General features: G+C 36.7%; 1 long non-coding RNA gene across 3 annotated transcripts; it reads left to right on the top strand.

Annotated features, from left to right (window-relative positions):
- The first annotated feature begins 414 nt into the window (after nucleotides 1–414).
- LOC137133895 (uncharacterized) lies at nucleotides 415–13,427 on the top strand. Of its 3 annotated transcripts, none has more exons than XR_010915337.1 (3): nucleotides 415–1,243; nucleotides 5,838–8,430; nucleotides 12,020–13,427. It is a non-coding gene; the product is annotated as an uncharacterized lncRNA (long non-coding RNA). The 3 variants fall into 3 exon arrangements; XR_010915338.1 differs by having other exon boundaries at nucleotides 419–1,243; nucleotides 8,406–8,430; XR_010915336.1 differs by lacking the exon at nucleotides 415–1,243 and having other exon boundaries at nucleotides 2,043–8,430.
- The last annotated feature ends 1,499 nt before the right edge of the window (nucleotides 13,428–14,926 follow it).

Here is a 14,926-nt window from a genome sequence, read left to right as displayed (position 1 = left end):
GTTTGGATCATGGATGTGCTGATGCCAAATGACACTGGGCAAATTAATGGGTCAAACATGTTTTCACACAGTTCCAAGTCGAGGTTAGATAGCTTGTTTTCTTTCATAATTGTAATTAAAAACTGTAGGTTACCTTTGTTTTAGAGAAAACACTTTGAGTGATAAAACACATACACGTATATACTACAGTATACTTGTGCCACAAACTAAAAGAATAAAGAGTGGTCAAAATCTTTCTCTTAAAACTATAGGCTGCATATGAAAACACATCCTATAGTTATTAAGCGGTTCAGAATGCTATACACTGCCCTCTTACTAAGCTTCAGTCCTCATCATTTTGCTTCTCTCTCACAGCCATAGAAAACATGACAAATCTTTTCAAAAGCTGGGGTACTGTCTCTAGCTCCCTTTCTCTCTCTCTCTTACCTCTGCCACCCCTCCCCTCCACCAGCAGTGTAATAAGTTCCACATGGTATTTCCGTTTACCTTCCAGTCATCTGCTTCACGCAGAAAAAGCCCAAATTTAGAAGAAATATGAAAATGGCCAAATGCTTTACCCCTCAACACACATACACACATTTTTTCAAAACTTGTCTGTTCACTTTCCTCCTTTCTTTTCCCCTCTGTTCCTTCTATCTTTCTCTGCATTCTTCCCTTATTTGTTAACATCATATTGTTCCTCAGCTTGTATCCTTTCATTCCTCTTCTTTCCCTTTGCAACTCCCTATCTTGCCCCCTCTTTCTCATGTTAATGTTCCTTTTGTTTATTCCTTGTTCGTCCTTTCCCTCAAATTTTCCCAGACAAGATCTACAGGTCACTAGTTGAGTCTTCTAACATCAGCCAATCACTCATATCTGAAAGGGGGCATTCCCTGATCTAAGGCCTTCCCCCAGTGACCATACAAGGTAACAAGGAATGCATGGTTTAGCAGTCCATCTGCTTCATAAGAGAGACACACAGACATACAGAGCAGATGGTGTCCCACACTGGTGACCAGCAACCCAACTTTACTCTGATTTAAACGCAAGCTGACAACAGAAACTAGATAAACAAATGTTTTAACGAATTTTAGAAGGTTGCTAGTGGACACACCTGCTCCTCATCTCATTGCTAACAGATGTTGTAAAATCAGCTAATTAATTTCAGCAGCCAGAGGAAGTGCCAAGCAATGGAAACCCCATGAGGCCAGAAGGAAGCACATCCCAGAAGCACCTTAGCTGACCTGGAACTGAGGATTATAAGGTATGATGACACATATTTATCTTAAAGGAACACTGAAGTGCTTCTACAATGAATTGTTTACAGATTATAATTACTAATCATTATGTATATAAAGCATCCCAAAGTTTTTTCCATTTAGTTTTCCTACATTCTGGCAGCCATCCAAGTATTCATATCATATTTGCATCCATGCAACTCACTTTATTTACAAAGGAAAAAGAAAACCCTTTTTCAATTTTAAATTGATGACCTTCTTTGTTTTTCTTTTTTATAGTGCAACAAACAATCCGATATGCATTGAAACTGATACAGTAACTTACCCCACTTGTGTTGGGGCAAATTATCATTTTCACTTGATCCTGAACTCAAATCACCTTAGAATCAATATTCTTTTCGTTGTTCATTGTTAATAACTGTTGGTTGTAAGTAACAAAGAAATGTACTCATGTTGCTTAATTACAAGTTGGGGTTTATGATGCAGTTTATGATACTCTTACTCCAATTTTACTTTATGTTACAGCTGCAGTTTTCAGATGAATATATAATCAAAAAATGGCAACATAATTAACAAATAAATTAAGATGATGAGTAAATATTTGTCTTGAACACATTAATGTATCAAACTATAGTATGATAATACTTATGTGCATTTACTTAAACTAATCAGCCACAACTTTAATATATATATATATATATATATATATATATATATATATATATATATATATATATATATATATATATATATATATATATATATATATATATATATATATATAAAATATAATATATTTTATATAATATATTTAATTTTTTTTAATTTTTATTTTTTGTCCTTTCGGCTTATCCCGTGAGTTCAGGGTCGCCACAGCGGATCATTGTCCGCATGTTGATTTGGCACAGTTTTTACGCCGGATGCCCTTCCTGACGCAGCCCTCCCCAATTTCTACCGGGCTTGGACAACTTTAATACTATCTAGTGATATTAAGGTTGGGGTAGACAGGGATCACCATAGGAAAAATGAATGCTGGCTATAATGGACAGCTGTCAGAACAGAACATATAGTTTACTGTATATGGGACTAACACATGGTCTGAACCATGTTGAACCCTGTCCCACACAACATGTGGCTAATTGGTATAAGTGACCTTTTAAAGTAAGGACTGATATTTTCCCATTTACCGAATCTGAATATTTTCAACATTAACTCATTGTCCACACATGTCCATTTTGACATAGACACATGGTCATTCCTAGTTATTTTGAGCAGTGGCTTAGTTATGAAATACATTAGATCTGAGAGGTCATAAGAGGATTTATAAGATGAGAAAGCGGAAAATATTAATAGTTGACACATGCTTTAGATACACAAAGTGTTTTTATTATTTGGTTAACATTTAGCATTTTTCTAGTTAATACATATCAATATCACTACAGTTTCTACTGAATTGTTTAAAAATAGTTTGTAATGGAAAACTAATTGTCCAGTTCGCAAATTATCTAACCATCCTCAATGATGAGACAGGGTCATGTAAGAAATGCTTTTAAATACCTAATTGTCTTGCAGAGTATATGTGACAGAGAGAGGATGTGACCCACTCTCTAATGGAGGGTGCAGGGTGTGGAGTTGCCTTAAATGGTAAAACCAGAGCTCAATCTCACATAATTCCTCATGCCACACATTGAGCTAGCATTAGTGACCATATATAACCTGTACTATAAGTGGAAGTGCCCTCACAATTCTGCCTGTGTATATTCATACTCTGAAAACGATGAAGGAATTCAACAAAGGTCACACACCAAATGTGGATATTGCAGTAATCTAATAGGCACTACCAGAAACCACTGTAATAATGCAGTTTTGTAGTTTTTTTTCTTGTGGAAACATTTGAAACCACGTCTTTAAAACTCATGAGACCAATCAGTGTATCTATTGATAAATTATTGTACAATGTAATGGCTGCTTGCTTTGATTTAAGTCAGATCTTAGATGTTTGTACTGACAGACTGGCTGGTGAATGAGCTAAGGGGGTTGATGCTAATATATCATAGTGCCAGATCTAGGTCCTTATTCCCAAATCCAGTTAATGAAACACATGTTGTAATGCTCCAGAATCAGCAACTGCGGTCCTTGTTGATGAATGGGTTGGACATGAGAAAGGGTACAGAGGGAGTAGAGACGGAAATGCTGTATTTATTTACAGAGCAGTCAAGGTCTAAGTGCACCGGGTTAGGAGGACTTTCACATAACCTCCTGCACACATACCCTCACACCAGTCCCCTTCTGGGACCAAGAAACCACAATTCCCATGGATTATTTTCACAGAAGGGGTAGGGAGGTAAAGGAAGAGAGGCATATAAAAGGTGAAAGAGGAGGGATTAAGGAGATTTTGAAGGTCAGATTTTTTATAGTGTTTTCTGTTTTTGTCACTCGCTCATAGAACAGATAATGAATGTGTTTGTGTCTGCACCTAGACTTATTTTTCCATTCAAATCATGCAGATCTGACACAGTTTATCAACACTACAGGAAATGACAGCTAAAGGCTCACAGTCCTAACTCAAACTTTGCACACTCCACCTACTGTGTCTAAATTCTTCAGCTTCTCCTAAAATGTGAGTCTGCTCTCAGCTTTTCCTTTGATAGTTTTCAGTGTTGGGATGCTAAATGACAATTTAACTGCCTACAGGACTTTAATTTTGTAATGCTTTAGCTCCTCAGATCCTGTCACAGCTCACACCTCAATACATTTTTTTCAAGTTTAATTGCACTCACAAATAGTGTTAACAACAGCCCCTGCTGTAGCAATTCTACAGACTCTGGTGTTTGAGTCAGTTGAGCATTACCATTTTTGGTGACTGATTTTAAGTTCCACTTTCACAGTGACTTCTTTTGTGTTGCGGTTGGTATTTTTCAGTAAGTCTTTTTCTTGGTCTTTAGTTCATTTGGATAAGACTCTACTCATTGTATAATACTGAACTCAATTTTTGTACATATGTAAGGTTGAAGTGTTTCATTTTTGCAATTTTGTGTGTGTGTGTGTGTGTGTGTGTGTGTGTAGGATCATTTAGTATTACAGACAGGAGAGTAAATGAAGAGAGGGCTTCCTTTGTGTGAATTACAGAGCCAAGGGAAAGAGAAAGAAGACCATATTAGGCAATGTTTGGCTCAACAGGAGAGATGGCTCTGACTGTTATCACAGCCTGTTTAAACACACTCACACAAACCCTCACACGAGTTCCCACTTAAAGCTGGAAGCCTGTAGATGACAAATTGTTGTGCATTGTTACACATCTATTTGTCACAGAAAATTCGGGTTCTGATTTATATTACTTTCATTGTATTTATGTCTTTAAAATAATAGAATAATGCTAGAGAGAAAATTACAGTATATGTTGTGTGAAATCAGTCATTTAGGCAGTATGAGTGCAGTGACAGTGCTCAGTCATAAATCTGCATTTGTTCCTTCTTCAGCTCTGTACTTTTTCTCGTGCATATTTTGCAGTGAACTCATCCTTTAGCTGTCAGAGAAGAGTTAAGTATAACTGAAGCGGAGCTGGAATGAAGCATCCAAAGCTTTATAACAGTTGTTGATTTTGCTGTTGTACTGAGTTGCATTATCTTTTCATTTTTCTCTTATATTTTATGTAGCCTAAATTACGTGTTGTAGAGATTAAGTGTTTGAAAGAACTTTAAATCTATACAGCTGTCTATTGCTATCTACCCCAGACTGTTATTATCACAGGGAGTTGCCACTGAGTTAGTCATGTCACAAAATGCAATTGTGTTTCTTCAAACCAGGAACACACACTTTGCTTTTCTTGAATTGACATACTGCCCTTTATTGACATGCAGCTCTCCCTAAAAGTCACATCCAAAATGCTCAAATTCAAAGTGGGCAACTCTGGAGCTCAAGAACTATTGTCCTTCTTGTTTTAAAACTTTCCACACCCTGCCCACACCTAGATCAGGTGTTGCTCAATAGGCCAGAAACTGGAAGATACAAATTCCCTTTAGGTACATTTCAAGTCTCATTCTTCTTCCCATGTTAAAAAACTTCTTCTGCTCTAAGGAGCAACTATTGAGCAGCAATGTTTGAGAAACATTAAGCAAAGATACACACTTTGTGGAAGTCCTTTACTAGACTGACAGCCCCTTTATTGGAATCCTGTTAGTGATTTGATGCTGCTGCTGAACACCATCACTGAAACGGGATCACTACACGTACACAGTTTATTACTCAAGTTCACTTATAGCCTGTTTGAAACTCCTACGCTGTCATTTTGTTTTTAGATCCATTTTGTTAAAATGTGTGTATTTGTGTTTACTGTTGATTTGATTATCAAACGAACCACCCACTGTTTATCACCATTAGAAATATATTCATCTTTTGTGGTAGGGACTAAGAAAATGCAATTAATGGAACCACTCCACCAACATTGCACTTTATATTAAATTTAATTCAATTGAAATCAGTTTTATTTTTATAGAAGTAAATTGAATCAGACTGAATTCAATATGTCTTAAAAGAAAGTAAAAATTGTATCTCCCGAAATCTTAAACTTTATTACTACTAACTTTACTCCTTTACTTACTTTATTCCTTTAATCCTTAGATGCAAGAGTGACTGGACCCTAAATCCTTCCATAAGTGGGTTAAATATGACCTGTGTTACAATCAATGTGCTTTTATACCACTTTCGTCATGGGGATGGGCTGTTGGGGGTTCAGTGCCTCACCCAGGGACACTTTGGCATGTGTTCAGGAAGAGCGGGGTGCAAACCTCCGACCCTATGGTCTGTAGGCGACCACTCTACCAACTGAGCCACTGCGGCCTTAATCACACTTATTATTTTATATTATATATATGTATTAAATTATATTATATTTGTATTATATTTTTGTCCATACAAGAATGATTTCATGTTTGGAATATTTTTATTTTTCACTTGTTGAATATTTTTTACATTTTGAAAACATTTTGAAAATTTGAAATTAAAATTACACAACAGCAATAGAACAATGTCAACATCATCTTGTGTGTGTGGGTACATGTGTAAATGGTAAATGTCCACTTATAGAGTCAATTTTATCCAAAGAGCTTTACAATGTTGCTCTCATTCACCGATTCACACACACTCACACAATGATGCCTTCTTGTCTCATCACTGTATGCAGTTGTGAAAAACTACCTGTTTCTGGCTCTAATCATTGCACACAGGTACTTGCATTTCCCAAACTGACTGTTGACTATGTAGCTCACGTGCCTGCACACACACACACACACACACACACACACACACACACACACACACACACACACACACACACACACACACACACACGATACATACCGTAATGTTAGCTAGCTACTTATAGATGATAAAAAACTCACTTTTTCACACAATAGTCATGAAACACACACACACAGTAAATTAACTTGTAAATTCACTTGATTATGCTCACACTCATGTTAGCATAATCTTTTTCCTCAGAAATGTGTGCTTGTCAGTCATGACTACTGTATAAAAGTTTGTGTGGTCCACAGAATATATATTCCTGACAGTCAAAGAATCTAACATTCCTATGAATTCCATAGGAAGTGAGTGCGGGTCATTTTTGACCCTCTTATGGTAGCTTGGGGTAGTAATACAAAAACTACAATTTTGTAAAATGTATAAATGGTAGGTTAAAAATTTGAGTGGCATTGTAATATTGTATTTTTGGAGAAATAGCTGGACTATGAAATGATAACAAGTTCTCATTACGAAGATATTGCAAGAAAACGACCTCAACGGGTCAGTTCTGACCCACTTATGTAACTAAGGGTTGACTCATTTTTTGAAATAGTTATTTGTTCAGAAAGATATGAGAATGCAGGCTTTTAACTTGATGTCATTAACTACAACACACAGACACACACAAAGACCCACATACGCAGGCTGGGAGAGGCCAGATTGGTTTGTTGGTTTGGTTTATATGAAGGCAACACTTCCTGATAGTGTGGACTGTGTGTGAGAGAGAGAAAGATATATATTGAGAGAGAGTGAGAGAGAGAAATGAAAGAGAGAGAGAGAGAGAGAGAGAGAGGGAGGGAGAGAGAGAGAGAGAGAGGGAGAGAGAGAAAGAAAAGAGAGAGAAACAGAACAGGGCTTTCTTCTTAATATGGACTTGCTAAGCCCAGAGCAGAGGGAGAAGGACTAAGTGAGTCTCAGCTGCCTTTTAAGTGAGTTTCTCCCCACCGTGACTAGAAAAGGGAATGTATGTAGCCAGCTCCAAGGTGGTGGCGGTGGTGGAGATGTTGGGGGGGGGGGGGAGGCAGATTATCAGTGGGAGCAATCACAGCATAGAAGAAGGAATGTTTATCCAAACCAACTATCCCATTTTCCATGATCCCCAAAATAAAAGGCTGGCTTAGGCCTTATATGGGCAGGGAATTTACAGCCAAGCAGAGCATTCCTGGAAAACACCAGGTTTCTGCCTCTGTCTTTAAATGTCTTTCTTTGTCTCCTTGCTTTCTTGAACTTGGTCATATAAGAAGCAACTGTTCAAATTTCCGTAGGTATTCAAATCTTGTAAACACTTGTAATTATACATTTGGTTTAAAAATGTTTTTAAAATACAATTTGCTGGCTGAGGTCTTTCTTTTACTGTGTGGAGTTTTCACGTCCCCTCTGCTTGCGCTGGTTTTCTCCGGGTACTACGGTTTTCTCCCCCAGTCCAAAGACATACATGTTAGGGTAATTGGTAACTCTAAATTGCCCATAGGTGGGATTTTTTTTGTCTGTGTGTGTCTCTCTGGGTTGGCCCTGACAAAGACTGGCGACATGTCCAGAGTGTACCCTGCCTCTTGCCAGCTGGGATGGGCTCCAGGATAATAGGATAAGCAGTTACAGATAATGGATGAAGGGCTTGATGGAAAATACAAGCTTATGTTCACTGTATGCTTGTATCAGTTATTGCTGTTAGAAAATAGTCTGTGGGAAGAGAGATTTTTCTTTTGAAAGTACCAGGAAGGGAAAATTTATGATGCGTTTAAGGACAATATTAGATAAAAGCATCAGTTGTTGCACCGAAGCCTACACAATATCTCTATAAATTAGCCTTAGTGAAGATTATTTTATAGCTCAAGCCAAGATGTCTATTTAAGTGACTATTGACAAAGTATATTTGTTGTGTTTCAGATGTCAAAAATAGGCATGCAGAGAGGTAAGTATCTCTCTCTCAAACACACACAATATGTATATCCTCATGTGAAATGCAATACAACAGATAGGACATTGGTATTATTTATGACAGTATTCATAAATAATACCTCTTACTTTTTCACCTCTTACTTACTTTTCACATCTTACTTTTTTACTATTTGTATTACAATTGATTGAATTTGGATTTTCTGACACAAATTCACAAACAAATACTTTTTTGTCAAAGTAAAAAAATATGTCTAAAACTATACCATGCAGACTTAAGAAGACTGCACGCAACTACTTACCTAGGTTTTCCTCAATAAACTGAATAACTATGCATCCAGGAGACTAATAGGTCTAAGACAACTACCTGAGATGGGAGAAGCAGTATATCAGCTACATGTTCCCTGGGTTCTTCAGCAGTCAAAACTTTATGAAAGAGTGAAAAAGAGAAAAATCATAATATATCTCAGCTATTTTTCAGAATCCATATGGGAGATTCTGATGTCAAGTAGAGGCATCTATGGTTTGATAAAACCAAAATTAAGCTATTTGACCATGATACTTGATGAAAAAGTCCAGGGAACAGTTTTTGTATGTACACTCTTTCTCAGCTCAGTCTCAATTGTAAAGCTTGTAAATCATTTAGAGGAGTCATATGTGGTCTTCATCACTAGTTCCTCTCCTGTACAGTCATTCAGTTTTCAGGATGGCCTGTTCTAGATAGATTTATACATCCATTTCCCTAATGTTTATTTTGACTGTAGTCCCAAAGGCATTCTGTAACTGTGACTTCTTGTATCCATCCCCGACTTACAATAATCTTAACTAAAGCATTAACTGAAGCATTCTTTTGTCTTAACAGTGTAGATTTTGGCCAAGATTCACCAGTAACTGGACATTCCAGATACAAGTTAATTTATACAACTCATTATACAATTTACAATTTGTACAATTTCTCATAAACTCCAAATCAAATTGATCAGCAAATAAGTCAGCAAATAACAGCAATAACTTTGTCTCTTTACTTTCTCATATCTGAGTCTATACATTAATCATAACTGGTATTGTTTTATTTTGTTCTATTTGTTTATTTCTGTTTGTTAAAAAAATTGTTGAGTTAAATTAATTCATCTTTCTAAATCCTGTATTTACTGCTACAGCAACTTTACATTAATGTATAGATATTAAGTCACTATAGATACAGCTATAATTAGAATCTTTATTTGTCATCATTGAGCACATATACATGTTACAATAAAATTTGTTCTCTGCTTTCAACCAGTCGATTCTGGGGGAGCAGTGAGCAGCCACAGGCGGCAACGGGAGAGCCATCGCCGTTTTCTCTAGTTGACTTCTTATCCATTCCTGTGGCCCATGGTGCAGTGCTGCATCTCTGGTCAGTTGGTAGTCTGAGATGAAGCACTGTAGCTCGGGACAGAGGACAGCAAGCTTCTATCCATTGAAAAATAAAATTTCAGTAACAGATACTATACATTAAGAGAAGGGAGGTAAATGTTAAGTACACAGTATTTAGTATAAGTACACAGTTTGGTGAAGATGATATTGAGTGATCGGTCAGTGTAGAGAAGGAATAGCTGTCCTATCCTCTCTCCTGGGGTCCAGTTTTCCCAGGAATCCCTTGACTTATAAGAAATGGGGATTCCTGGAAATACTGTTCTTGGGGGTGAGGCTTATCTGCATTGTTAGTGCAGTTTGTTACTTCGTAGTCCTGTGTAATGTGTATAATAATGACTGATGTTGATATAGAATGGGTTCTGACTACATTTACTGTTAAGACAAAGACAGAAACCACATTTACCACTATTGTTACAGTCAAGTTAAAAGTTGTATGTCCATGAGGTGGGAATTGTTGTTCCTTTTTCCATCCACACTGTCCATGTACTGTTATCTGAGGAGCCTGTATATTATGAAATGTAATGTATAATAAACTTTACTGAATGTAAATAACATTTTACTGCTAAACCAATGGGTGAAGTTTCTTCATTCTAAAACTAAGGTGTTCCCTAAGGACATTCATACAGAACAAAGGTGGAAGCACAAACTCTAAACCTCCATTAAGCAGCATTTGGTAGTTGGTACAATATATCTTTGTCTACTGTTGCTGAGTGTGATTTACTCTTACACAACTGTTGTAAATGCCAGTCTCAGTTTGGCCGTGAACAGCGGTACACATGCATTTGTTTACAAATTGAATATGTTATTCACTCAGCAAAGAAAGAGTCCAAAGCCAAGAAATAATATCAACTGACAAGTTACAGGAAAATTACAAGGTTTTAATGATTCTGCATATATGGCAAAAAGTAACACTGACAACAGCGGGAGCAGTGACACAAAGATGAAATTCCAGGTTTTTGTAAGAACCTTGACCAATGTATTGTAAATCTTAATGTTCCTTATTGTATTTGCAATGTTTATCCATATAAAGAATACAAATGTATTATAATGCATGTATTGCAAGAAAACCAAGGTACATGCTGTTTACAGTTTTCATGAGAGGTCTCTAGGAACAAACACCAAGTTGCTTAGTAGATTAAATGCAGATTTGGCTCCACTGTGGCCCCAGCTGTCATTGGGTGAGAGGTGGGGCACATCCTGGAGCTCTAGGTTTTTTTTTTGATAAAAAAGCACTATAAAGTTGGTATTTGTCAACCAATTTAATTTAATCATTTTTATATTAGGGTTGATCTAAACTTAGTACAAGAAATGTTTTGACTACAGTTACAGAAAACCTCAACAGTTAAGCTGCTGTAGGATTGCATGAACTGGATTGCTTAGGTGGTAGAATAGATTTAATTTTTACAAAGAATCATAAAAACACCTATTTGTCAAGCACGAATTTGACGAATTATAATACTATAAGTATTATAATGTGTGTATAATTATTTTTAATTTATTGTTATGATTATAATGTATGAATAATTATGTATAATTTTTTACTATTATGTGACTGGAGGAGCCAGGGATCGAACCAACAACTGTGAGATCGGTGGATAACTGTTCTACTACCTTTAGCATTGTGCTGTCTATCTACAATTAGTAAAACATACAGAAGAAGCTTGTGAATGTCATTTTGACATTTTCTGAATTGCACAACCCTGCAATAAAGGAGTTCAAATAAATTGCTGTACAGTACTAACATTGTATTCCATTTGTTTTTACGTGGCTAATCAAAACAAACATTTCTTCTTTTACATCGGGACCACACCTAATATTTGCACAATTAGCCACAGTTGAATCCCGATTTTTTTGAAAGGTGAAAAATATAGCAAAGCAAATTAATAATTAATGAAAAGATATTAATAAGTAAAACGCTTTTAGCAATCGAGCAGGAGAGGATCCGGTGGAAACAGCTCCCACTTCAGCTGTATAAGGCAGAAACCCTCTCTCTGCTTTTAAGACTGGGCTTAAAACTTACTTTTATGATTAAACTGTCTGTTTTTTCTCAGTTGTTTGTCTACTGTACCTCTCTCTCTACTTTTCTGCAGGATTCCTCGGCTTTTGTTTCCAATATGTTACGGGTTCTACCAACCTGACCAATGTTTTGTCATTACTTCTTGTTGCTCTTCTTTTCTTTTCTCTCTCAGCTTTCCACTGACTCCAACTGGTCAAGACAGATGGCTGCCCACCCTGAGCCTGGTTCTTTCAGACGTTTCTTTCATTAAGGGGAGTTTTTCCTCTCCACCGTCCCCTAGTGTTTTTCTATGTTAAGTTTTCTCTACACAGTCTTGACTTTATTAAGCAAAGAAGAAATTATTATATCCTGGCAGTATATAAGATTGATTGTATGCCACAAAACATTTTGCCTAGAACATTTTAGTTAAAAAATAATCTAATCTAATAATCTGTTATCAGATCTAATAATCTGATAACAGATTTCTAGGTTAGCATTAAATTAAGTTACTTCAAATCTGAATGGACATATTTCCATTTGTTCTACAATGATACAGATCCAAAAGAGGGGAACTATAAAGGTGGGTGCTCCATACCCTGGACATGTGACACAGCTCCAATAACCTGGAAGATAAAATAAATGCTTTAAATGTTATCTGTAAACTACACTAAAACAAAACTTATGACACTATGCTAATTCACAATTGAATTCAAGGACTTCTCTAAAGTAATCATATTTTGTTTTGGCAACCTAACAATGGTGGGGATTTTCTACAGTATTAAAAAGGACATCTGAAACATTTTCTAGAACAGCTACAAGATATGAGAACAATGATGACGTATTGTGAATTATATATGATTCTACTTAGAGGTAGATTTTATTCATCCAAAAACAGATACCACATTATAAGCTTCTCATCATTTTAAAACACCACATAATAAGCTTCCCACCCCAAAAAAGACATTGCAAGTGAGAATTGTTGGTGGTGTAAAAAAAAAGTGACAGTAAGGCATTATTAGTACTCTAAGCCATTACTTTTTATCAGGCACAACATAACTTTGTGTACTGTGTGCAAAAGAATAAACTGAGGAGCAGAAAACATTTCTTATCCCACACAGCCACCTAGTGACACCTTGTCAGTGTTCCAAATCTGCAGCAGTATGGAAGCCTAATGGAGTAATGATTAGCAATTCAATGTTCAGTTTGGTCATAGAAAAGTATTCCTCAATGTAGTTTGAATGATTTGGATTAAAAACTTAAAGCTAAATCAGTTGCATTTCAAAATTGTATAGTTTATGTCGTCAAAAGTCAATTTGTCATGTGTTTTTTTTCATCTTCTGTTTGTATGTGTCCCGCAAGACTCCTCGCCAACTGAGGGTCCCTACCACTCCGTTCCACCTTAGTCTATCTCTGTAGTGAGCATTTTCTGTTTCTACTTTCTTTTCCTCAGTCTGTATGATGTGTTTTTGGTTACTGAGCATCTTATTTAATAAATTTGTTTGATTGCACTCCAAGTCCTCCTATTCGCTCCTTCTATTGGATCCCTGTGTGTGTTTGACTCTTTATTCAAATGGAAATTAAACTTTATTCAATGTATGCCATGCCATGGTTTTCTGGTGTCTTTATACAAATGTGCGGTCAAACAGCACACATGTTTGACATTAGTAACAGGTGAAGCTCCTCCACAATTAGTTTTCTGGCCAGGAGCAGTTCATTAAACAAACAGTAGTACTACCTCCCAACTGTGATTCAACTTCAATTAACTTTATATAGCACAAATTTTTAACATAGTCATCTCAGGGCACTTTACATAATTAGGAACAAGGAACATGAATCAATAATAAAACACTGATAAGGTTGGTGGGGCCAGTAGCTGCACAGTGGAACCAAACAGCTCCAAAGCCTGAGATACCTGCAAGATGATACAGAGAGGGAGACAGAGGGAGAAGGACAACTACAGGAGAAAGACGACAAAGATAATTTCATGAGTGGTGCCATAAATATATGGGGAGAGGCAAAAGGGGAAGGAAGGACCTCAATGGACTCGCGGGTCCCCCCAGTATTCTAAGCCTAAAGCAGCATAACGAACATTCACTGTAATGAGACCAAGTTCTAAAACACTTCATAATAACTGCATGCTATGACGCATTAGTTGAGCATGAGTAAAATCATTATTTTTAGCATTAGTGTTCATTAATGTTGTATAAATAAATGCTAAGCAAACTGCAGCGGATCCATCATCAGGTCAGTTACCATAGTGATATGATCTTTTATCATCCTTTCCATAGCCTTCATTACCAGAGAGGTGAGAGCCACATGTCTAAGATCATTCAGAACCTTGGCAGTACCCTTTTTAGTGATAGGACTCATTGTTGAGTGTTTCCACATCATGGGGACTGTACTGTTAGAGCCTGAACAGATGCTGAAATCGTCACCCTGGCTGCTTAGGGCCCACCCACAGATGTTATCTGGCCCTGGAACTGTGTTCATTTTAGTCTCTCTAAGGCTCTCACCACATCTGCTGTTTTAATGGTGAGGACAGAGTCATCCGGTTTGAGTGAGGAGATGATTAAATTTAACTTGGTGCTATTGTCCTTTTTAAATCTGGTGAAGTTTTTTTCTACATATTGGTACTAAAAGCGCTTTAAACTGCTTCTTATTTACCAATTCACACTTACAATCACACACCAAGCTAGGCTGAGGTTCTCTTTTGCAAAGGTCAGCTTTACTTTATTTTTATATTTCTGCTTGGCAATTTTTATGGCCTGTCTAACCTCTCAGCTTCAGAACCAGTAAAGAAAATTCTTTTTTAGAATATTTTTTAAATCTTTAGTCACCCAGGGCTGTTAGGGAAGATTGTGATTCTTTTGCTGGCAATGATATTGGCTACACAGAAAGAGACTGTATGCTGAGACTGTCTCCACCTGCTCACTGATGTTAGTTGAATATGTGAAAGTACTCCAATCAGTGGATCATCTGGTTGACAAAGTCCAAATTCAGTACAAAACGTAAGTCACAATGGTGTTCTTTATAGAGCCTTGCACATTAATACTTTAGCCTTGTTACTATGCTCATTTTTATATCAAATTATTGCCTTGCC

The sequence above is a fragment of the Channa argus genome, chromosome 10, assembly GCF_033026475.1.
Source record: "Channa argus isolate prfri chromosome 10, Channa argus male v1.0, whole genome shotgun sequence".
In the NCBI taxonomy this organism is placed as follows: Eukaryota; Metazoa; Chordata; class Actinopteri; order Anabantiformes; family Channidae; genus Channa; species Channa argus.
Note: the sequence above shows the minus strand (reverse complement) of the source record. Positions and strands in the feature narration are given on the sequence as shown.